We start from the raw sequence: 25,073 nt of genomic DNA, 5'->3' as shown, positions 1-25,073 counted from the left end.
TCGTAGTTTGTAAAACCATTTCTCCATTTGATATTGCATAAGAGAAAATCAGATTTGACATGGATGGAAATCTGTGCTTAGACAGACAAGAGTAACAGGATGTCCACTGGGGTGGAATGAATTCACATTACAGCGCTGTGTCTTTTCTGCACTACAGTAGAGTTGACACCCACAACATAAGGTGTTGCATTGAGGTGTTGTATTCCCCACTGTACATTTGTTTCCCATTTTACAGATGTATAGCCTTGCAAGTTACATTCACATATAAATGCACTCTAAAAAGTGATGTTTTACATACTGCAGTGAGGAACGGTGTGCTGACCTTTTGATCTGTGGCTTGACCAGTATTCAATTAGCTACTGGAAAATGACTGTCACAACAAGTAAGAAAACAATAACCGATGGGATTTTAATTTTTGTGTCACTCTAATAACTCCTGCATTTCCTATTGTACTGAGATTAAGGGTTTGAGTGGATTCCAGCTTTTTTTCAGGTGCAATGTGGTGTGCTGTCGCATAAATTGTTTGGGTAAATGCCCCTTTAGTCTTGACAATGTTAGAAATGTTACAGGACACATGCCAAGGCAATGAAGTGAAACTGCAATCAACAAAAGGTGCCATAATGCTTGCCAGATAGAATGGCGACTTACTGTTGTCAAGACAAAATGTAAATTGGGACAATTTCTTGGCAAATGAATGCAGAAAAAGCGTGTGCCAAGACTGCCTAAAATGAAGAATGCCTTAAATTACTACTTTTGCCACTACTACATTTTTTTGTCTTTTGTCTAGAGCTGTTTAGCGTGTGTTTAGAGCAGACCTCTCCTGTAGCGGTCTACTGAGGAGACCTCCACTGAGACAGCACTCTTGACAATGTGCCCCAGGTATTCTGGAAATCCTCCAGTGATGTTACATTCATCAGACAGCTCTCTCTTCTCCCCACTGCAACTTGTCTCCCATTACCCACTGGCGACCCACATTGTTCCTGTGATGTAATAATCTTTTATAAGAATTAATGTGGAGAAGACCTCCTCTTAAATCTTCATTGCTGTTCGAATGCCCTTCTTGTGATAATGTATTCTATTCAATGCCTTCCTCAAGCATGACTGTGAATTGGTCAGATAAATTGTCTTTCTCTCACACTTGTGCGTGCATAGCATCAGTTAGACTAAACAATTAAACTTAAATTAATCAGCTCAACCATTAATATTCCTCGTACAAATTCAATTGAACTGGCCCCATATATAATTTAATGCACATGATGACACCAATAAGAGCTAATGTCTACCAGCAGCCAGTGATTAGTTAACGTATGCTTGCATCTCTCAGCTCCATAATGAACTATAAACATCATAGATGACGAGCGGACGTGATGTTAATTGCTGGCTGGTTGCCAGGGCACAGTGGTCATTGTATCAGTCAGCATAGCAAAGGAAAGGAGGTCACTGTAGCAAGTTGGGAGGTGGGGGTTGAGTTAAGATGCCTCGGGCGGCCAGTAGCCACTCTCTGCTCTCTCCACAGCCCAGTCTTTCTGTCCATTCATATTCCAGCCCTTAATTGTCTATCTGGCTGGCTGGTGACAAAGGGGTGAACAACAATTCCTTGGCATTCTGAACCACGGCAAATTACACACGCGCATAATGGCCAGAGGCACGGCACGAGGGTTCATATCTTGACATTTAATTAAAAGCAAAAAGGGAAATGATCCAAGCGGGGTCAGGTACTACACACATGTACAATAGAGTGCACACTAACACACACACACACAAGCCTGCATATACACACACAGGCTAACACACACACACACACACACACACACACACACACACACACACACACACACACACACACACACACACACACACACACACACACACACACACACACACACACACACACACACACACACAGTGTCCCCCTGGCTGCCTCTGACTTATCTTGTGCTCACATGCCCTTAAGATACTTGTTTCCATCCCAGACTAGCAGGCTTCAGTGGACACAAAGCCCGGAGTGGTGAGTGGACTGTGGGTCCAGTGCTGTATGCCATGGTATTACACAGTAGTGACCGTTAGGTTTGGGCTTTAGGAGAAGTAAACATGATCTGATTATGAAAAGGCTTTACACACAGTCTACAAAGAAAAGAAAATCCTTTACAGTGCTCCAGAGACAATTTGCACCTTCTACACATTATAGCAGACATACTCCACTCTCTAATTACTTGTCATTGACAACCTTGACAGAATCCACACCAAAGGTCATTTTGTGTGTGGAGGATTCACAGCGGCCAGAATAACCTCTATCCACATACATATAACCTGTTAGGTAATACACCTACGTATAATTACACAATACACATCCGTATAATTCATTTATCACCTCATTTCCCCCTTTCAAAGTAGCCTATACCCTTTTCCTGATACTAAATATAGCCCAGAGTGTTCCCTGTAGCCCACAGCATGTGGCAGAGCACAACATGAGATCAGAAATCCCCACACATAGAACACAAAAACACACCTACACCCACACACACACACACAAACACACACACAAACACACCTACACCTACACACACACACACACACACACACACACACACACACAAACACACCTACATACACACACACACCTACACACACACACACACACACACACACAAACACACCTACACACACACCTACACCTACACACACACACACACACACACACACACACACACACACACACACACACACAAACACACCTACACCTACACACACACACACACACACACACAAACACACCTACACACACACACACCTACACCTACACACACACACACACACACAAACACACACACACACAGTAGATGGATGGAGAGAAGGAGAGGGAGAGAGGCCTGTGAGTTGTTCTCATTTACCCATACATGGCATGAAAAATATATTCCCCACAAGCAAGAGGGAAAGAGTGAGAGGCTTGGCAGGGGGAAGAGAGAGGGGGGGTTGCATTGTCCGTCTCCACACTCCTATTCTAAAAGGGGAGAGTAACATCTGAACGTGCCCAGTGTTCCGTCGCTTCGTATATAAATAGCCCGTGATAAAAAGAATTCTGCCGTCCAGCACGAGGAAACAATGAATGCTTCATAGCCAATCGGAGTGGGAAGAGGTCTTAATGCTCGCCAACTCTGAAAGTTTCATGGAGACAGTACATCTCCTCCCAAGGACAGATTAGATGGATTAAGCATACATGTACTGTATTTATAAATTACTTATTGGGCTTAGAATAAGAGTGCATGTGCCAAAACTATAATTTATGCTTGGATGTTTCCTTCCAATCCCACAATGCATCTCTAGGAATGTGCCATTCAGTTACTAAGCTTTTCTGTGAAAGGGAAAAAAAAGGTGCGTTGTTTAGTGATTCTGACAGATCGCTGCATTTGGTAGGGAATTTGACTGTCACGTCTAATCCGATGGCTGTGCCCGGAACCTTTGTGGAATTCACCCTCAACAGTTTCCACAGACTTCTTGCTTGGCTAATCATCGCCGCACCGCCGAGGATTTGTTTTGTGTGATCAGCGCTGGGTAATTGGGTAAGCGTTGTGTTGCTCGGAGATAGACGGGCACCTTAGGGTGCTGCCAAGCAGCGAGATGAAACTCATTCAAGTGTGCATCTTTGGTCCTTTCTAGTCTACCCTCACCAGCTTTATCACACAAAAAAAGCCAAACATGTTTTTTTCCCCCAGACCCTACGTGCTCTCTCTTTCTCTTTATGTCTGACTGCAGTCGAATAATCTTTTTCTGCTTAGGAATTATTCCTAAACTGAACGAAGTAGCGACATTTGAAGGGACTCATTTGGCCCTTCACAAAAACAAACCACGGTTTGACCCACATCAATAGCATCCAGTGTCACATAATTACATAGTCTGGTGTAAGCAGGGTGCGATTTGTGTAAAAACCAGAGGGGGGGAGGATTTTGAATAAGTTTGTACCCCCCCCCCCCCCCCCAAAAAAAAAAAAAATGAACGAACGATTCATAGCCTAGTAATGTCATGGCTAATAATAGCCTATATTAATTTTGCCACCTTTGTAACATTTTAGTTTTAGTTTACCGTGGTGTATGACTTTAAACAGCGAGTGTGTTTGGTATGATGATCAGCTCCTCTAATAGGACTATGTTTTGACAAGCATACAAATTCACCTTGTTCTTGCCCCATCTGAAATTACTCCTCTACTTTTGCTGCCTCCATCCTTTCTGTATTTGTTGTGCAAAAAAACATTGTATATGATGGCATTGAAGTCTTAAGTTAGTGAATTGGCTAACAGTGTTAGTTGTGTAGGCTACGTGCATTCTCTCTCCTGCTGATTTGCATTCAGTAGCCAAGTGCGTAATATTGCAAAAGTTGAAAAAATAAATGTGTTTATTGTAGCCTACAGAAAATAAATAGCCTACTATCATACTGTCAGTTAATTGGCTACAGTGCAGTGAAGAGTTTGGAGAGTAAAGTTATAGGGCAACTTGAAGTTTTATGAAAATAATTTACGAACCAGAACATAAAGACCATGAAGCTTCTATTTCTTGCAGCTGTTAAAACACCCGCTAGATAGTTTAAATACCCACCAACATTCGTTTTTGCAGTACAGATTATTTCCGAAAGTTATTTGTCTACTAGGCCTAGCCTAGGCTACTGGCTGATTTATCAAACGAGTGCTTTCTCGTTCGTCCTCCGTAAACTACAGGTGTTTCGATAGAGAGCCATTGAATAAGCGATGCCAAGCAATTTCTGTAACACTTTTTGTGTCATTCAGCAAATATCTCCTCATTTAATGTAAGTTCCTTCGAACAATAGGCCTATACGTTCTACTCTACGTGCAGTTGTCCTCCATCTCAGTTGCATCAGTTTTTCTAATTTTGAAGGTTCTAAAATATGACTATATGCTTCACTGAATCCTTCTCGTATTCTTTCATTTGTCCAGCTAACTTTTCCATTGAAACTAGCCATTTATGATGGATTACACACTCGACATTCTGAAATGTCCTGCACGATCAAGGCCAAATTAAGTTATCACGTAGCCACTGTGTCAGCACAGCAGCATGAGTGCTGACGGTGACGGTGCGTTTCTGATGTCAGATTATTATGTAGGCTAGCCTACTAGACTGTTCTCACGTTGCAGCGCTTTACTTATATGAAGTAGCATTAATCAATATGAAGGGCAGAGGGGGATAAATGTTGTCCCCACCGGGGATAAAAATAATTTAGCAGAGGTAGGGATAGGAAAACCAGAGGCGGGGAAATCCTCACCATCCCCCCCTACAAATCGCACCCTGGGTGTAAGTGCACTCAGATTCTCATAGTACCGCAGTTGTCTTTTCCGAAGGCCTTGTCCTTCATATCTTTCCTTGACCTCATTACATTTTCGAGGTCAAGGGAAAGTGGTTAGCAAAACAGAAGACATAATTTTTTGACTATTTGACCCCAGCCTCAAGTTTCCATCTGACCTATCTCTTTGTTTATGCTGCTAGTATGTGTGGTAGTATCATCTTCTTTGAACTTTTGCTCTCTCATCTAACCTTTTTTGGACGTATCAATCTCTCCCTCTCTCTTGTCGCCCTCTTTTCCTTTCGACGAGCCCACCCTCTCTCTTCAACCGTGCCTATTTTTAAAGCTCACTCTGGAACTCTCATTCCTCCCTCATTTGTTAGCCGTTCTCCCCCATCAATCTGGCTTTTGTCTCTGCTGTCAGCGCCTCCCCGTTGTGTACGCCGCGCCATCCAGCACTCATCAATTAGGCAGCTGTAAATGAGCTCCCAGTGTCTCAGCTCAAGGATGAATTCACGATGATGGAAGAAAAAGAGCCCGCGGTGACGAGCCATTTCGCATTCGACGCTACACAAGCAGTGGTCAGACAGCGATTACTTCCTGCACATTGATAGGGCTTCGCCAATCTAAAGCCTCATCCACAAGCAACCTGCACCATGTCCTTTGAAGAGAGAATCTGGATTACAAGTAGCCAGCTTTTAATAAGCTAACACTGCACCACACAGACATCCTCACTGTGCAATGACTTTTGAAGGCACATTGCATACCATTAGAAAGGGGTGGTGGTGGTGGTGCGTGGTACAAGTAAGACAAGTCACGCATACCGAACAAACAGAACTCCCTCTCCACGTCGTTCTGACTCTGAGCGAAAGGTCACGACTGTTTTTTTTTTTTTTTCATTTGACCCCGGGGCTTCATTACCCCACTGATCGTGTTTCTGCTCCACTCACCCACATTTGTTATTTGGAGCTGACAGCTTAATGCCGGGAGAAAAGCAATTCTGCCTGACGGATGCTCATAAGAGGAAAGAGGGGCTGCCTGCAATAGAACAACACAGCTCTGAGAATAATGCAAACCAAACTGAGTGCATTTCCTGTCCTGTTTCTGACCACAGTCTCGAGCCATGACACCTCTAAACAGACTGTCCAACATGTTTTTTTCCATCTCTGCAGATGGTCCTTTACGCTTCTGGAATATTCCACGACTGCTTATTTTTTTCCATTCTGTCCCTTTTCCAGTCTCCCTTTACTTATTGATTCTGAAATCAATGCTTAAATCATCACGTTTTTTTTAGCCCTCAGAGAGGTAGGAGAGGGTGACAGGCGTTCTCAAGAGCGGCTGGGTGACACAACTGATACATGGCTTCTGGGCTTGTTTTGTCAGGGGGTGGCTGCAGCTGCATGTAGCACTGTATTTTTCGATTGGGTAACAATAAGAGTAACGTGTCAGCGTGGGGCTCCTCAATCTTGTTCCTCTCAGCGCAATCAATATTGCTCTCCTCGACTGGGATTGGACACCGACTACACCCCCCCACCACCACCCTCACACCAACGTGTGCTTTTACACTCAGTGAAGAGAGTGTCCATTGATCCAATGCTTTAGGGGATGGGGAAAGAAACATTTCAGCTAAAACAAGGGGTTTACTTCGACTGAACTGAGAACTGTTAAAGAGATTTTGTTTCAGGGGTCTGTAACATATTTTGTGTTATTGATTACATAACATTACACGGTAACACTTTATTTTAATGTGTCGCTGTTACAGTGTACCTACCTAATTAGGTACAGTGGTACAACCTGTGTAACAACATGTACTATCAGGTACTATCATTGTACTTGCATTATGTATTTGTGGGTACCTACATATAGTTGTTACATTGTAATACTGAGTGCTTTTACAAAACTTTGCCAATTTGCCTACATTTTCATCAGAGGCAAAGAGCTGACCTGAGACCTGCTGGATGGGGTAAATCTGGTCATGACAGATTTGATATACGAACCATTCTTAGCTCCAGTCAAGGCCTCATTGTCTTCAGTGTTGTGCTGCTACAACCTTGTTACTCTTTGATACAGTGGAATAAACCTATTAAGTGTACCAGTTAATTACTTACATGTACATATGACATGTATGTTGTGTCTTCGATGTCTTGGAACAGGTCTACTAATTCACTACATAGTACATGTATCAACTGTGTTGGTACACATTTATTACTCTTTTGATACAGTAGAACAAACCCATTAAAATAAAGTGTACCAGTTAAGTTACATGTACTGTACATATTATATACATCCTGTCATTGATGTCATGCGTCCTGTAATTGACGTGTTGAAACGTGTCTGCTGTTACACCACACAGTACATGTGAATTAGTAGACCTGTTCCAAGACATCGAAGACACAACATACATGTCATATGTACATGTAAGTAATTAACTGGTACACTTAATAGGTTTATTCCACTGTATCGAAGAGTAACAAGGTTGTAGCAGCACAGCTGTTACATGTACACTGAAGACAATGAGGCCTTGACTGAAGCTAAGAATGGTTTGTATATCAAATCTATCATGACCAGATTTACCCCATCCAACAGGTCTCAGGTCAGCTCTTTGCCTCTGATGAAAATGTAGGCAAACTGTACTCAGCACTCAGTATTACAATGTAACAACTATATGTAGGTACCCACAAATACATAATGCAAGTACAATGATAGTACCTGATAGTACATGTTGTTACACAGGTTGTACCACTGTACTTAATTAGGTAGGTACACTGTAACAGCGACACATTAAAATAAAATGTTACCCATTACACTTACTTCTCTGAATGCAAAGTACATGGCCCAAGCTAAACATCCTCCACAGTCATCTATGGGTCAGTGTTTATTTCCTGTCTCTCCTCTCCTGGGAGAGTCAGTCAGTCAGTCAAAGGAAATGATGAAGAACTAATTTTACTGATCCATATCACTAAGTCTGAAGAGAGACACAATCCTGGGTTGGCTATGATCTTTACAGAGAGAATTTGATTTTGATGGAATAATTATATTATCTATATTAATGTATTAACTTGTACAAGCACCTTTGGCAAAGGGAGTGCTTTGATAGTTTGATGGTATCGTGCACTTTCATGTCTTGGGAGAGCAAGTGTGTGGCTCTGAGTTGGCCTGACAGAGAGATGTGGAGCACCATTCGAACCATTGGGGGTAAAGTTGACTGTCTTACACAGAGGCTAAAGTGTTCATCTCCATGTCCGGTTAACAGCAGTAAAGGCTTGATGGGATTACAACTGTAGGGGTCGCTAGTTTCCCTCATACACAGCCGGACCAGTGCCCTTTGCATCTGTCTCCTGTCAGGGACGGCCCAGGGTGGCACCACACTGGCCCCACACATGCCCAGCACACTCCCTCAAATTGGCATCTGCTTTCTGTCATTCCTTTATCGGTCTTCTCTCTCCTTTATCTCCCTCCTATCTCTGTCCCTCTCTTTCTTCTTCCCTTGCCACACTGACTACTATCTAATAAAGGCCTCAACCCCTCATATATATCCTTCCACACACACACGCACACACACACACACACACACACACACGCTTCAACTACACTGATCACCTTGATGCCACGCTATCGACAGCAGCTCTCTGTAAGTCACTTGAGAGTTTCTATCCCCCCACCCCCACCCCGAGCGCCAGCCTGCTGCCCTCTGAGGCTCTCGTCTGAGTGTCATGCAGAGAGAAAGAGAACAAGAGAGAGAAAGAGAGAGAGAGAGAGAGAGAGAGAGAGAGCAGGAAACAGAGAATGGAGTGATACAGAGAGAGAAACCGGGAACTAGGGAAACAGGGACGCGTGCCAGGGTGCCTCGGTGAGAGTTCGCCCGGGCGGCTCGAGGTGCGGTCACATTCTGCCACCCACTTATCCCCTCGTCCACCACGCTGTCCTCCGCTGGGGTTGTTAATCTGCGCTAACAGGAGGCAGCATGGGAGCCCCAGCAGCCACTGCTCCCGGGGATGGTGGAGTGGAGTCATCGGTGGCCGTGATTGGCTTAAGAATTTGCCTGTCAGGGGGCTACACTTTTGTATGTGGGGGCGGGAGTGTTTGTTGTGTGTGTGGGAGTTCATATGCATGTGTGTGCCTGTTTGTTTTCAGAGGTCCAGAGAGCAAGCTGGGAGAATATGAGCAGGTGAGCATGACTGGAAGACAGCATGTGTGTGTGTGTGTGTGTGTGTGTGCATGCGTGTGTGTGTCCACGGCACTGAATGTGTGAACTGAGGCATGTGTTGAATGTAGAGCTGATAAAATAGGTGTGGGGAGTGGAAGCAGCTCTTGCCAAAAAAAGAAACACACACACACACACACAACGCAACAAAGCCACCTGATGCCAAATAGGAGAGAATGACAACAGGTATTGTGCTGCATTTAGTTGAATCGACCAACACAAAGAAAAAGAAAGACAGACAAAATGGAGGGAATAAAAAACGATAAAGAAAAGAAATAGGCTGTTAATGGGTTGCAGCGGGCGAGTCTGGCGTCGCCTCATCCCTCTGTCACTAGCGCCTCACCTCGCTACGAGGCTCCGGCTCTTTTGTTGGCCTGCTGAGAGCTTGGCCCGGGCCGATGAAATACCACAATGGCCCTCTAATGAGACCCGACTGCCGCTGCCTCCAACTCCCTTACCGGCAGCCAGAACACCGGGAACCTGGCACTCCACCCACACCACACACACCACCCTCACCACACACTCCACACACACCACACACTCCACCCACACCACCCTCTCGCTGTCAGGCAGCTCCAAACGGCAGGAGCTCACCAGGTGAACCCATCAAATGTTTAACACACCTCTACTACCTGTTATTGCCGCTTACAGGAACATAAATAGGGCATTTAAATGAATCATTCCCTCTGCCTTAAACAATTTTACCTCAATTTCCCATCTATTAACCGAGATTTATATAATAATTTTGCCAGATTATTTCAGCTATGAGGGGCGGGCTATATATATATTGGAATGCATTTCTTTTCTTCATTCTTCTTTCTTATCAACGTTGCTCATGTGCGTACCACAGTCGTGTGCCATATAATTACCCACGAAACAGTTTGTTTCTGTAGATTTTATTCACAGATTTTATTATTATGAGTGACAAAGATATCTTTTTCTTCGCTGTAAGTGGAACCAATTGCATAAGGACTTTTGCTTGAGTGAAGTTGATGAATACCATAAACCTAAGAATAGCAGGGTCCACAAAAAGGGATGGAAAGCTTGATGCTTTATGTTTGTAGCTTAACTACATGGAATATATATATATATATACATATATTATATATATTTTTTTGTGACATGGCATGGGTGCGTTCAATGCACCGTTTTTGCATAAAACCCTGTCATGCGGTTTATACACAATGCGTCTTACATTGCAGGATGGATACACCTGTAATATGCTGGTAAGCAAGGCCATTAAAAACAGTTTAATGCTGCTGAATTAATTCAGGCGCATGTAATGATAAATCTCTATTGTGACACTAGCGCCACTGGGTTAATTGCGACTGTGATGGTGTATGTGTTTATAATATAATTAATATGCCAGTTGACGAGGGAGACTAATTGTTCGACACACAGATGTGGTTGGCTAAGTGATTACAGAGCAGCAGGGAAGACTTTGTGTGGTGAGCTTTTGTAGGCTCCCGGAAATTATTTACACAAACTTCACTGGCCATTTATTAGACATATAGTCCTGCAATTCTGCATGTATAAATACTGTCATCCGAGTAATTTACTGTCCCTGTCTGGAGCTAACTATTTATGCCCGTCACTGCTAACTGTGTTTAGTGGAGAGTGATAATGATCCATTGGCTGGAAAAATCAAATGATTGAAATCCATAAAGAAGTGCAAAACCATACCACAGGTCGTATATTACAGCAGGACCACCTCATCTTTTCAAAGACACATAATGACATGCAAATGCATGTTGCTATAATAGCGGACTACCAGGCCTCCAATCCCAACTGTTGCCTTGTGTTTTAGAGGGCTACATCAATAAAGATTTAGTGTTTGCTTTGCGGTGCACCCCGTTCGACTCATTGCCTGATGTATGAAACATAAACACTGGTTGGAGGCAAGTGTAATTACTGTGCACCGTGCTTCAGGCAGACTTTTTTTACAGCCATAAATCTCATACAGTAACATGAAATATTTAGGAGAGATAAACATCTCTCCCATCTCAGAACTCTCCTATTGGTGTGATAACATGTCTAAATCCATCTTAATCTGGCTGCTTGTAATTTAATTTCTATCTATTTAGATGCATGGTATTCACACCATCTCCTCGCACCATAATACATTTTCAACAGCTCTGACATGTCTCTGTTTGTATATACCATATTAATATTACACATACCTAGGGGCACATAAAGTAATCCCTTCTCTGGGAGAAAAACAATGAAATTCATGATTCATTATGGGAATGAAACATAACATAGTTCTACGCCCTTTAACACGCTGTACAGAATGTTGTTGTTGGTTTTTGGTTGTTGTTAAGGCACACAAAAAGGGAATAAGGGGAAGCACGTTCTCTGAATGTTGAAATAGATGGTTCAGACACTGCTTTCAAAAATGATTTTTCTCTGGCTTCAAATATGCTGGTTGGACAGGTTCTACCCAGTGCCATTTCAGTCACACCTCACATCCCACCCACCCCCCACTCACTGCCGCCCCAGCTCAGACCAAGGGCTGGAGCCAGCCTCATGTTTGTTGTTACATTCTGTGAGCTGGTGATAAATGCTAAGCCAGAGAATCCCACGCGACGATGACAGCGAGGGTCAAAGTCAAGTCTGAGCTGCACACCTTCACATGACCCAGACACTATTTGTCAACACTGAGCCGAAATGAGAGGGAATTTCAAGTGTCCAACGAAGCCAAACGAAGCATTTATGGGTTTACAGAGTTCACAGAGTCATCCATTTATTTGTGTCCTTGCAATGTCAAATTGCATATTGAACTGTTGTCATTCTGTATCGACAGGCCATAATTCACCCAGATAATTATACCTTTAAAATACATTATCATGTATTGTTAAATGCATTATTGGAGGACAGGAATTATTTATGTATGTGTACAGAGAGTGAGTGTTGATGCTTTATCATGTTACATATCGAAAACCACACAGATTCTGTGACACTGTGTGAAGGTATGAGGGGTACATTTGAAACTATAACACCTAGGAGTTACTCCCAATCTCACCTTGCCACACATCTACCCTGTTCTGCCCGATCTTACCTTCACAAACTCATACATTTGCATTGGAGAGGGTGTGAAGTGGGGCTTTTTCACAGGTTCATATGGAGATGTGTGAGCCACCTCTCTGCTTTGGCCCCACTGAGACCAGATTTCCCTGAGCTCTGTTCAGATTAGGGTTGCAAAATTTTGGGAATTTTCAAAGTTGGAAACTTTCCATGGGAATTAACTGGAATATACGGAAATTAACGGGAATAAACGGGAATTAATGGAAATAATCTGGGAATTTTTAATATGACAAGTTAGTCTATAACAGGGAACTTAAATGTAGTGGACAAAACCCCATCTTGCAGCATAATATTAGTTAAAACAACCTGATTTAATGCAATTTCAGTCAAATTTCTACCCTGCACATACGTCAATCCCATGCACACAGCAATCAGCCCGCTACTAGACATAAAGGAAACCTATGATGCGTTCATGTGCATGGGGAAAATAAATTCCCAGTGAAAATGTCATCTCATGTGGGAATAACTGGTGTAAAACTGGGACAGAGTTGCAAACAGAGTTGCCCAGTTATGGGCTTGTTGTCACTTTTGTCCTCATTCAAATGGGTGTACTGTACGTCATTTTGCATAAACTGTAATGGGACGATTAATCTGTCTGATTAAGATTGACAATTTATATATAATTTACATAATCTATAAGGTTTGGTTGGGGTGGTATGTTGTGTCATTATATTTTTATTTGTTTTACCATTTTCTGGGATTCTAACTGAACAAACCGATTGTCAGTCAATGTTCCAACCAATTGGATTTTGTTGTTGAGTAGCGTGGTGTATCTTGGGCAGTTCAGTGGTTTCAGTGTTGTTAGCTTAGCACGCTAGTAAACCATAGGCAGAGAATGGGATTCCCGCTAGCATGTTAGCTATCTTTGTATGCTAAGCTAAGCGAAAATACGAACAAACAAACAAATCATATTGCTTACTACGAACCAAATTGTTAATGTCTGTATATGAAACAGTAGGAGTTACCAAAAATTCCCAGTTAATTCCCGTAAATTCCCATTAATTCATAGCCTGGGTGTTCCCATGCTGCCTTGCGCGCGATTTGATTCACGCTGCTAAGGCAGCCTGGAGACCATGGAGCAAATTTTCGCCTGAGATAGGAGACCAATCACAGAACAAGGGGGAAAGCAAGACGATGATGAGCTATGCACAGACGCATTTGATAGACATCCGTAGCACCCAATAAACGGATCTGGGCATTTTTTTTCAAATACGAGAAAATGAACATTTGGTTCCCAGACCACGTTCACATTGAGAAGTGGTGGTGCTAGCCAGGCAAATTAATTCACATAATTTCCTTTAATTCCATGAAAGTTTCCAATTTGGAATATTTCCAAAATTCCCCAGCTTAACTTCCCATGGAAAGTTTCCGGTAAATTTCCGGAAATTTTCCGCCCCTTTGCAACCCTAGTTCAGATAGCCTTCCACTCCATGACTCCTGTGCTCTCCTTCACTCTCTTCTCTCTCTCTCTCTCTCTCTCTCTCTCTCGGCTAGTTTCATTCTGGCATGGTCACAGAGTCTATGTGACGCATCCATTTGTTCTCGCTCACTTTCATGTTCTTTTCCCCTGTTGCATCTTCAGTATTGCCAATTTTTGCTGTTCAATTCTCACTTCCTCTCCCTCACTGAGAGGCAAATAGCCAACTTCATGTTTAAATGCTAATGTCTGTCATAGCACAGAGAATGAGACCGAGAGAGCAAGAGAGGGAGAGGGAGAGAGCGAGAAGGAGGGAAAGAGAGAAATAGAGAGAGAGAGAGAAAAAAAAGAGAGAGCAAGCAAGAGACAGCGACAAAAAGGGAGGGAGTGAAAAAGTGTAAAAAAGAAAGTCGTCGCCAGCACTGCTCACCCATTAAAAAACACGCTCATAACAAGCCTCTCTTTGGGGCTCGCTTGTCTTTAATGAAAGAGCAGCACCTGTTTACAGTCGGAACCTCAGGCAGTGGTGGGAAAACACATCAGGTTCAGAGGAAAGAAAACAGGATAGGAGGAGGGGGAGGTGGGAGGAGAGGAGAGGAGAGGAGGTGGCAGTTGAGTGTTGGGGTTGGAAGCGAATCCAGAGGGTATTAAATAATAATGCAGCAGCCGTGGTGACTGCTGTTGATGTTTTGTGCCGCGCGCGTGCTTACCCGGTCACAGGCAGCGAGATGCTCGACTCTGATAGGCCGATCTGCTTGTGCTGATCTTGGACACGGGATGCCATGGCGAGCTTTCCTTCACCTGTTATCACTAATGACAACGGAGCGAGAGATACTACACATTCCACTCGGCAGCGGTGAAATTTGATACAGAGGAAGGAGAATAGAAAAGAAGTCCCCCAACATACAGAAGGAATGTGGTTTGCTAGTACTGTAAATATCAGTATAGAATGCTACAGATAGGTCACAGTCTTGCTTCAGAGCTTCCTGCTTTGCTTTGGGACATCGCAGTGATCATTGCTATGGTAACCATGCAACACTGACAAATGCATCACATGGGTGTAAATTATTGAATGGGGTCATATTAAATATAGGCAAGGCAATTTCATTTAGGGAATTCAATGTGCTTTGCATTAACAAAAGCAAAGAATAGCAAATTATAGGAAATATATAGGGCAAAATGTATGCAACCACCATAGTGCACTTACTACCGGTACCTGTTTTCATGTCTTGAGTGTTGCTGGTAATTCTATACAATTCTATTTTTATGCCGCGCTGGTACAGGCTGACGCATTGCGATTGTTCCAGACGGACAAAGATCACCCCATCCAAATGATTTCTACCCAGCCTCTGCCTAATGATTGCTGTCTCTGGGGATTTAATACATTCATTCCTCTAATAGGAGTTGTCATTAGTCTGAAAATGTGGCACAGAAACTCTCTAGTCAATGTGAGGACTACACACTCAGGTTAGAGGGCTGCTCATGGAAGACCTGTGGACACACACACACACACGTCCAGACACATATGCTAACACACATGTCCGCACACACATACAGACATACACACAATGAAGAGAGAGAGAGAGACAGACACACAAACGCACACACACACACACACACACACACACACACACACACACACACACTACAAAGCAACCCCCACACACACACAATGAAGAAACTGAGATAAAAAGGAGAGTTTGGCTCTTCTGAATGACTGATCATCGCTGCATCGAATAGCCCTGATGACCTTCATGTTCAGATGATGATGGTGGTGGTGATCACAGAAATGAAAATGATAACGATGATGATGGTTCTCCTGATGTGATGGTGAGGGTGATGAGGACGATGAGGATGATGATATTGGACCACATTTACAGTGACAGTACAATGTGTCTCTTAGGAAACACAAAGGGAATATTATCCCCGTCAAATCTCATTGTGGTCACAAATAAGGGTAAGGATTACGGGAGTATAGATAGATGTGTTGTGAGTGTGTATGAGAAAGAGACCTGGTAGCCTATACTTATGTGTGCGTGTGCGTGTGTGTGTGTGCGTGCGTGTGTGTGTGTGCGTGTGCGTGTGTGCTCACAGTGTGTTGCATTTCTGCTGAGTGGTCTTCAGCAGTGTTCTCTGTGCACAGGGCCTGCTCGAGACTTATCTGTGTGTCAGCAGCAGTTCCCCAACAGAGATGTAAAATGAGGACAGTTTTGTAGCCTTGTGGTCTTTTCCCTCTCAGTGTCTTTCTCTCTCTGCTGCTCTTTTTTCCAGCCTCTCTTTCTCTCTCTCTCTTTCACTCTCTTCTTCTCTCCTTCACTCTCTCCTTCTCTCTGGGCGGATGTTGCTCCAGCTCCACTTCATCACCTTTATCTCCTCTCATAAATTACACAGCCCTTAGGGGAGGGGGGTGCTTATTTAATAAAGCCGCACATCTGTCCCTGCAGACTGTCATCACTGATTTACTCTCCCTTAAGCAAGTCGCTGTGTGAGTGTATGTGTTTGGGTTTGTGTGTGAGCGAGATAGTGGTCGCAAGAGTATCTCTTCTCTGTCTGTATTTCTGTGTCTATCATGCTTGTTTATGTGTGAGTGGATATGCATGTTTTGGGGGTTGTACAAGGGACATGCATGTACATATGTTGTATAAGGGTATATATATTACATGTGGGTAGTATATGTAGTATATCAAGAGCAAAAAGGTGTATGTACTGTATGTGTGTGCGTGTGTGTGTGTGTGCATGCATGTGTGCATGAATACATATGTGGTTGCATATATTTGTCTGCATCCGCTTGGAGGGGCCCCACAAGGGGAATTTTGTTTTATTTACAGTCTAAAATATTTATGAGTTTGTATTTTACACTATGCATATTTATGCGTGTTGGTTCACGTGCAGGTTATGTATGTTGCTAATTCTGTGCGTTAGTTTTGCTAATGAATCATTCAAATGGAAAGTGGCCACTGGTGGTCACTTGTCCCTTCCTCTCACTGGTAAGTACATGAGTAAGAGTTGTCCTTGAGGGGTGACTTATTTCACTGGAACAGTTTGTGAATCACAACAGATTCGAATGTGACTCAAAAGCACACCAGTGGTTTTCTGCAGAACACACTACATTGTATCAGATCTGACTCTTATGGGGAATTGCCTGGCTTCGATGTGTCAAAGTGAAATGAGGTCCTCAACCTTGAGGTCTCTCTTAACCTGGTGCTAAGCACCTCAGCCGTGACTTTATGTGACTGCTTTGAACCAAGTAGGAGGTATAATGGAGATTCAAGGGCTTGGCAGAGCTGTCTGGAAAAGTAGCCTTCATAAAGCTTTTACGACAAAGACCTCAATCCCTCATCGGTGCTGAGACCTCTGTATGGGCCTTCACCTAGAGCCTGCTGTCCCCCATCCAAAGACTCACAATGCACCACATGGTTTTAAGTCTTGATTGAACATTGGAAGAGAGGAATGGGATTTTATGATTATGGAGATGTCTTACCAAGATGGCTCCCCTCACTCCCTTAACAAGCTCACCTCCACCAGCAATGGGATGAAGAGGCTGGAGGGTGGTGGTGCAGGGTGGTGGTGGGGGTAGGCGAGGGGTTGGAGGCTGAAACAGTCATTGGCGGGTAGCAGGCCCCAGAGAGGCCCAGTGACAGCATCATTAATCAGGGGTGTTGCTCACACCCATAGTAAACCTTTCTTACTCCCCTGGAGGGAGATGTATATGGAGCGTAGGAGGTCCCCCGTGCCTCAACCTCACCATTCCATCCCACTGCTGGGAGCTTCCCACTCACTTCATAATTACAACCCCAAGCACGTTAGCACACCACCTCAGCGAGGGGACCATTACATGTGCTTAGAGACATGTGGGCCTGGGTCGGAATGAGAGGGGTGATGATCTATTTAAGGTCTGCAGGGGTCCTCACTCACACATTTTCATACCCTGAGACCAGGTTGCTTTCACCTTCCAGTATTCTCTCCATCAGTAGCGTAACATCAGTTGGCCAAAGTGTCCATGTACACTGAGAATTTCCCTTTAAGATACTGGTCTAAAAGGTGTGTCCAGCCATAGCATTACAAAACCCTAGCAATGCACCATCAGCCATTCTTGGTCCTAAATGAATATGTAAATATGTAAACACTGTTGTTGCGGTTGTCAGTAGACCGCTTATGCCTCATTGCAATGCTGTCCCCGGCAATCTGGAATTCATCTCATGTGGCTACGCATTGGAGGCCGTCTCATGCATCCAGTTTGCTGCGAGTGCACTATCCTAAGTGTTTTGGACGGAGGCCTTGGAGGTTTGTGGGGGGGGGGGGGGGGGGGGGGGCGTGCAGAAAAGGCCAGGCGTTAAATTGGTGGTCAGTGGTGACTCTGCCTTTAAAAGGCCCTGGAGGCGGCGTACATAATGGAATTTCCTGCTACTCTGTCCCTTAACAGTTGGTGCTGAGTGCCATCCCCAAGTGTGGGTGGCTTGTTCTTTTCCAGACACAGATTTAGATGGAGTATGTGTGCATGTGTGTGCATGTGAGTGTGTGTGTCTGAGCGTGTGTGAGAGCACGTGTGTTAGGGCTTTGACTCCGAACTTCGTTATTCGAATATAATTAGATTATTTAAAAAATTAAAGATATTCGAACGAATTTTAGGGATCTCTTAATATTCGAACCTGTAGCCTATGGTTGTAAACGTTGTTTTCAATTCTGATTCCAAGGTTTTTTTCACGCCTGGTGAAGTAAAATCACACCTGGTGAAGTAAAATGTGCAGATAAGTCTGAATGAAAAGCAGCACTGGTTGAAGCCTGGAAATATTGTAAACAAAGTAACGTTAGCTTAATTTACTAGTTTATCATAGTCTGGTTAGACTGTTCAGTTTCCCTATGTGTGTTTACGTTTCAAATGAATACTTTTTCTCCTTGGGACAGGCCCGTTTGAGTCTTGGAAAATACTTTTCCATTTGCATTGGGATTAAGATGATTAGAACTTAGCAGTTAATTTGAATGCAACAGTTTTGAACAAATTCGTGCAGCGTGCTAATGATGCTAACCGGATTTAATAGTAATTTAGCCAGTCGTCTTGCACGATTAATGTTTGGATTACATGTGCATGCTGAGGAGGGATGCGCCTGTTGAGAGGGAGAGAGAGAGAGAGTGCACGGGGCAAGGAGAGTCTGTGTTGAGGTAGGCCTACTTCTATCGCCTACTCTGGTAGAGTTTGACATACTACAATGCAATATATATTTAGCCTATTTATTTATGGACAACATAAGGCAGGAGGTGTGTGTTGCTTTTAATTATGAATGTTCTATCGAACTTATTTTTTTATTGATATCGTTGTCTATTGCGGTACATATCGCTATCGTTTTATCGCCCAGCCCTATACTCAATAATAACAATTAGGGGTTTGCACCGACGTCACGTTCTGGCCGGTAACTATGGTAACCCAGCACGCGCGGCCATATTGGCGATACTCAGTGAATGAAGTACAATGGAGTATTATCATAGACAGTAAAAGAAATGGACGAACAGACTCTGTCGTTCTCAATGGGAGGGCACTGAGTCATTTTTCAGTTGGTCGCCCCAGTACTGCGCAGACTCGCACTTAACTTCGTGACGTTAGCCATCGAACTGAATCTTGTAACTCATATGATAGATACACAGAAATTCTTCTCACACTTCCTTCGCCTTCAAAGTCATCAAAGTTAAACATTTATTTATGTATTATTATTAATATCATCCTCACAAGTGATATCAAGTCGTATTAATGTTGAAACTACCACACATGATCATCTTAAAAAACAGTCATGGTAAAACAAAACAAAAAAGTTATAGCCTTGAGGCTAGAAGCTAATCTTCTTTCCACTTTTCTGACCTACGGTCAATCCATCGAAAACCTCTGAAATGATTATCGTTCGACTACCTAACGGTAAAACTACTGTTTTTCATTATGTTTACTTGCCTCTATGCTTTACCTTAAAATAGGCTACAATGCTATTGTAGGCTACATAGCTTTGTTCACGAGTTTCCGTGCTGGCTGGACTACGCTTCTTATCCAAACAATACGGTTATCTCCCTTCAGTGCTTTAGCTTCCCTTCAACCGGACATGCTAAACATTCTTCTTACGGGAACCTAACGCTACGTACGAGGTAGTCGAGTCTTGTTTTGCCTTTTATTGTTTATGTAGATAACACAGAAGCTAAAATATCGGCACATGATATATGTTATATGAAGTTATGGGAGTTCAAATAAATCCTAAATGAATGGGCGTTCTATGGGGTTAGCAGAGAGTTGATAACCACCGCTACATCGATGCTTCTACTTCCGGGAATTCGCCTGCCCCCTTGAGTATTATGCACTTTGGATATCTGACGTGATTGTAGCCGTGTCTAAACAACAGAAAAGCTCATCAAAATGCGTCTAAGATGCAAAGGCATATAGGGCAGGACTTGGACCACAAGAAAAGGCGCGATATTTCGAGAAATTACGGAGCAGATCCATATGAGTTGGGTGAGGGAGACAAGTACCAAGTTCAACCACAAGCGCCCCCCTTCCTCTGATAACTTCTGGCATTATTGTCCCTTCTCCCTGGTTTTTTAATAACTTTTGGAAGTCGATACCTACACCAGATGTTTTTCTCAGTCTGACCTATTGGTACAACCTAAAACACGACAATAATTAACCATTTTCCTTGACAATGTTAGGGATTTACTTCAGTGCCTAATGCTTTCTAATGAGGCGAGTATCTCCAATATGGCGATGTCCAGATCTGATGACACGCCGTGCAAACCCCTAATTTTAACACACGCATAAATACTCAGACTTTCGTGCACGTAGTCAATTGACATTGACTGATACACTGCCCTCTGGTGGACAGAACATATAGAACTTAAGTTTGATACCAATATCGGTCTTACTGAAGACATTTAATGGTTAAAAATATTATTAATACATATTCGAATATATTCGAATTTTAATATTAATAAACAAACGAACTTCGAATATGATTTTTGGGCAAAAGTCAAAGCCCTAACGTGTGTACGTATATGTACGTAAATGTAAAGTGTGTGTATGTGTTTGTGTGAGTGTGTGTGTGTGTGTTTATGTGTACATCTCCGGCTGATGTCTTAACTCTCCCTCTCTCTCTCTCTCCCCCTCTCTCTCTCTCCCTCTCTCCCTCATTGTCTCTCCCTTTTGTACCCGCTGCATCCCAGCTAGAGCCCTCTTTAAAAGACTTGACGAGTCAGTTTTCCAGGAGCCATCCATCACCCACCTTTGCCACGGTCCCCCCACAGCCTCCTCACCTCCCCACCGCACCTCCCCACCTCCCCACCGCACCTCCCAACCGCACCTCCCCACCGCACCACCTCCCCACCGCACCTCCCCACTGCTCCGCCGCGCAGCTCGTGAGCGCGTCTGGCTCTACGATAATGCCTTCTTCTCCGCCAAAACCCCCAACGCACACAACCTCTCTCTTCGCAGGCGTGTTGTCGTTCTACAGCCCGGTGCAGAGCCTAGCTTTCTTCTTTTTTTTCCCTCTTTCTTGCTGCCAAAGCCTACTTGTGTTTAGAGTGACAGCAGACATGTCACCACTTGCAAATTCCTGTGCATGTTTTTTCCCCCCTCTGCACTCATGCCTTGGCACTTGTTGGAAGGATGCGCATTGCATGTATATGAAGCTCACCAGCGGAGGGGATAAGGGCTGCTTCGCTTCTTCAGCCGCTACCGACAATGAATACAAAAGGAAGGAAAACAAAGGCAGTGATTAGAGTGGCTGTTTAACCTCCGGGTTGAAGGGGGCCTGCCGTTATTAGTTTGTTTACCCAGTTATTTGCACATCGATCTGTGCTCCCCCCCTCCCCACACACACATGCACACATATGTTTGCCCCTGCCTGTGCTAATATTGCTAATTGAGGGGAGAGCGAGAGGTGGACTTACCCGGTGAGTGCGGGAGTGACCGAGTGAGGAAGTGTGGCATTAAACAGGAGTGACAGCAATGTGACATTGTTTGCTGAGAGGCAGCTCGTGGAAAGTCTCTCCACCTCTAGCTGCTAATGGATTTCAACATCGCCAATCATCAGCCCCTGTAAAATGGGGTAAGCTGGGTGGACCGTTGAGTAAATCCCCACAAAATTCTAATTTTAATGCTGAAATGCGAATTTATATGGGGGGTGGAGGGGTTCAGTGCCAACAACGCTCCATTCCTATACAAACAAGTCTCTGAACCATGCAGTGTTCCTTTAAGACCCATTTGGCACCAGCGGTATAGTTAATGAGATTGCGAGGTAGAGCTGCTGTGGAAGTCTTCATTATGGGATGTAGTGTTTCCTCACGTTACCTGCGTGCACCTCCCCTGGGATTTTGAAAATGGCATTTGGTGAGAATCTGCAGGGCTCCAGAGGGATGAGGTAAATGCCCTACATCAGATGCACTGTTAGACTTGTCCGATAATGACATTCAGAGGTTTGTGGATTAAAGATTTTCCGTCATTACCTCGGACAGATAAGCAGCCTGGTTTGGCCAGGGCTCCTGGGCCATGTTATTCTCTTCAGCGTTTATTCAACCTTATCCGATCACCCACCAAAAAAAAACAAAAAAAAAACACCCCAAATCCTCCCTATTGGAAAAAGTGTGGCACAGTCATGTTCATTGAGTTTTCCCTGAAAGGGCATTTTTCTTTTAAGCAGGGCCCAGTCTTAATGCTGAGACAAATACATTTCCAAAGGTTTCACAAAGTTCAGGGGAAAGTTCAGGGGGCTTTTTTATCAGAGTATGGGCTCTACCAAACACAAACAACAAACAAACAACAAACAAACAAATGGCACATAACACATACAGTAGAACATTCTTTGCACAGCACTAGGACATTGCATACACAATACTGTACTGTGGTGTTGACTGGCATGAAACACAACTGACCTTGTCAATGCATCTGAACGTAATGATTTGGATCAGCGTAGCAGGCGTGAAACCTTCTTCTCGTACCATCATGGAGCGTTCTGTGGAACAGAGACGAAAGAAAGTTGACATGAGCTTTCCTCACGCGGCAGCCACGAGGCTCCTTACTCGCTCTCTCCCCGAGGTTCCCATGGCTGACAAGGGAGTTGCTCTGGAAAGCATAATTAAATCCACAATAGAAGATTTACGGAGGAAGAATCCTTTAAAATGTAATTGTCCTGTACAAGATGTGTGGTGGCAGGGGGAGTTTCCTGGAGGGGGGGGGGGGGCAGCTCAAGTCAGGATAAGGGTTAAGCTGGGGTTGATGAGCAGGGAAGCTGCCATCGTTCTCAACTGTTGGCATAATGCAATTCTCTCGCTGGCACATTTGCTCATGAAAATAAATGGAGAAATGAGGACAGTGCAAATCGCAGCGCTGCAACATGTCATGCTCTGGCACCAACCGAATTTGGTACACGTCTGTTTCATAGCACTCTAAAGCACAGGAATAGTGCTGTCAGAAGCTGCCACTGAACGCTCTGTTTCTTTGGCCTCTTTTTTCTTTCTTTCTTCACTCAGTTCCCATTGAGTTCAGACATCGGAACACCAACTCAGGAGATAATGTTTCTCCTTCTTTCAAAAGACACATGACATGACAAACAAACTGGTTACAAATAATCTTGAAATAATCATCAAGAAAAAACCTCAAGCTAATCTATAAACACCCAAGACACTGACACAAAGCACTTGATAGGCTGGATCTCATATGCAATTTGTTGTTTACACACCAGTCAAAACAGCCTTGCAGCTGTATTGAGAATTTGTGTTCATAATAGGCTCCGTCTTGACTTCCTCCAAGGCCTATGATTTGTTTACCAACCTGGACGTGTACAATCAAACTTCCATTTGATTTCTAATTTCCACTCCCCATCTGACAACAATGAAAATACTAATTTCTGCAGCCTATTATTCATTGAGCGATACGTCCCACACCAAGCGCATCTAATTCAGGTTACTAATGAGCTCTGTGTTCACTCTGTCCGGCACTACAATCACAAACACCACGGAGACCACAGCAGGACAATAGGAAAGTAGGACGTGCTGTTCATACGCAAACAATATACAAGAACACCACGAGGTGAGAGGAATAATCAGTGCTCAAAACTGCATCTGTGTGCACATCCTGCCAATGCCAAACAAAACACTGTTCAGCTTCTTTCTTTCATTCTTCTACCTCTCTCCCTTCCTCACTCTCTCTCTCTTCTCTTCCTCGCTAGCTGCTATCTGTGTTACCTTCCACTTCAGATTAATACGCTAGTGGTGCTTTAGAATTGATTGGTTCCATGTTTGCAGTGTAATGTTTATCTTGGCCTGGCAGAGCCGGGCTGGGGTGCCGACAGAGAAAGCCACGCGGCTGAATTGAATCCCGCGGTGTAGGTGTGGGGGCGCGGTGAGAGACCTTTTCACTCCTGCACTCGGCTGATAACTTTTTGCATTTGACCAGAGCATTGTGAGGAGGCAAACAAGAGGAACCCTGAAAGGGGGGAAAAAAAGCCGGCAGTTGGCGTTCATGGAGGGGAGACACACTGGATGTAACCCCCGCCGCCCCCCCCCCCCCCAAAAAAAAATAAAAATAAAAAACTGTCTCTTAAGAAGTTCATGGGCGAAAACATTCATCCACCGTCGGAGCACGGGGACTTTTTGCAGGGGGAGGTAAAAGAATGGTCCATTTACCGGAGTGCTTTGGAGGGGGCTTTTTCATTTGAATTTCACTGACATGGGCCAAGGTAAAGTCGGAGAGGGAGAAAATTGTGCAATGCATAATGTATTATCCATTCATGGCGGTGCAATAAAGTTTAGAAATGTGTTTGGAACTCAGCAGTTTATTTATTGTGCCTGGTAGAGACAGTAAATGAATTAGCATAGCCTGCAGAAGAAAATCCACCATGTCAGTTTCATTCTTGTTTTGTTTGAGTGCCTTTATGCCTTTATTATGCTGATGACAAGAGAATTGGTGGTCACTCTGATTTAGTGATTCAAAAATGCGTAGCCACACAGGACAGACAGGGCCGTTTGTACTGTAGGGCTGTCAATTGATTGCTTTTTAAAACGTAGCTAGGTTGGGTGTGAGCCTACTAGTTGTCATGGGCTCTCCAGGCAGTA

General features: G+C 43.8%; 1 protein-coding gene across 2 annotated transcripts in view; it reads right to left on the bottom strand.

Annotated features, from left to right (window-relative positions):
* Positions 1 to 25,073, bottom strand: part of chrm2a (cholinergic receptor, muscarinic 2a) — a 70,513-nt gene that overhangs the window by 29,582 nt on the left and 15,858 nt on the right. For both annotated transcript variants that reach the window (XM_076297293.1, XM_076297292.1), the window contains exon 2: positions 22,893 to 22,972. The gene's annotated coding sequence lies outside the window, so the exon portion shown is untranslated. The remainder of the gene's footprint in view (positions 1 to 22,892; positions 22,973 to 25,073) is intronic.

This window comes from Alosa pseudoharengus, unplaced genomic scaffold (assembly GCF_046254945.1).
Source record: "Alosa pseudoharengus isolate Yale_2024_CS ecotype anadromous, Long Island Sound unplaced genomic scaffold, YU_APseudo_1.1 YU_APseudo_1.1_scf_20, whole genome shotgun sequence".
Classification (NCBI taxonomy): Eukaryota; Metazoa; Chordata; class Actinopteri; order Clupeiformes; family Clupeidae; genus Alosa; species Alosa pseudoharengus.
This window is presented reverse-complemented; position numbering and strand designations above follow the sequence as displayed.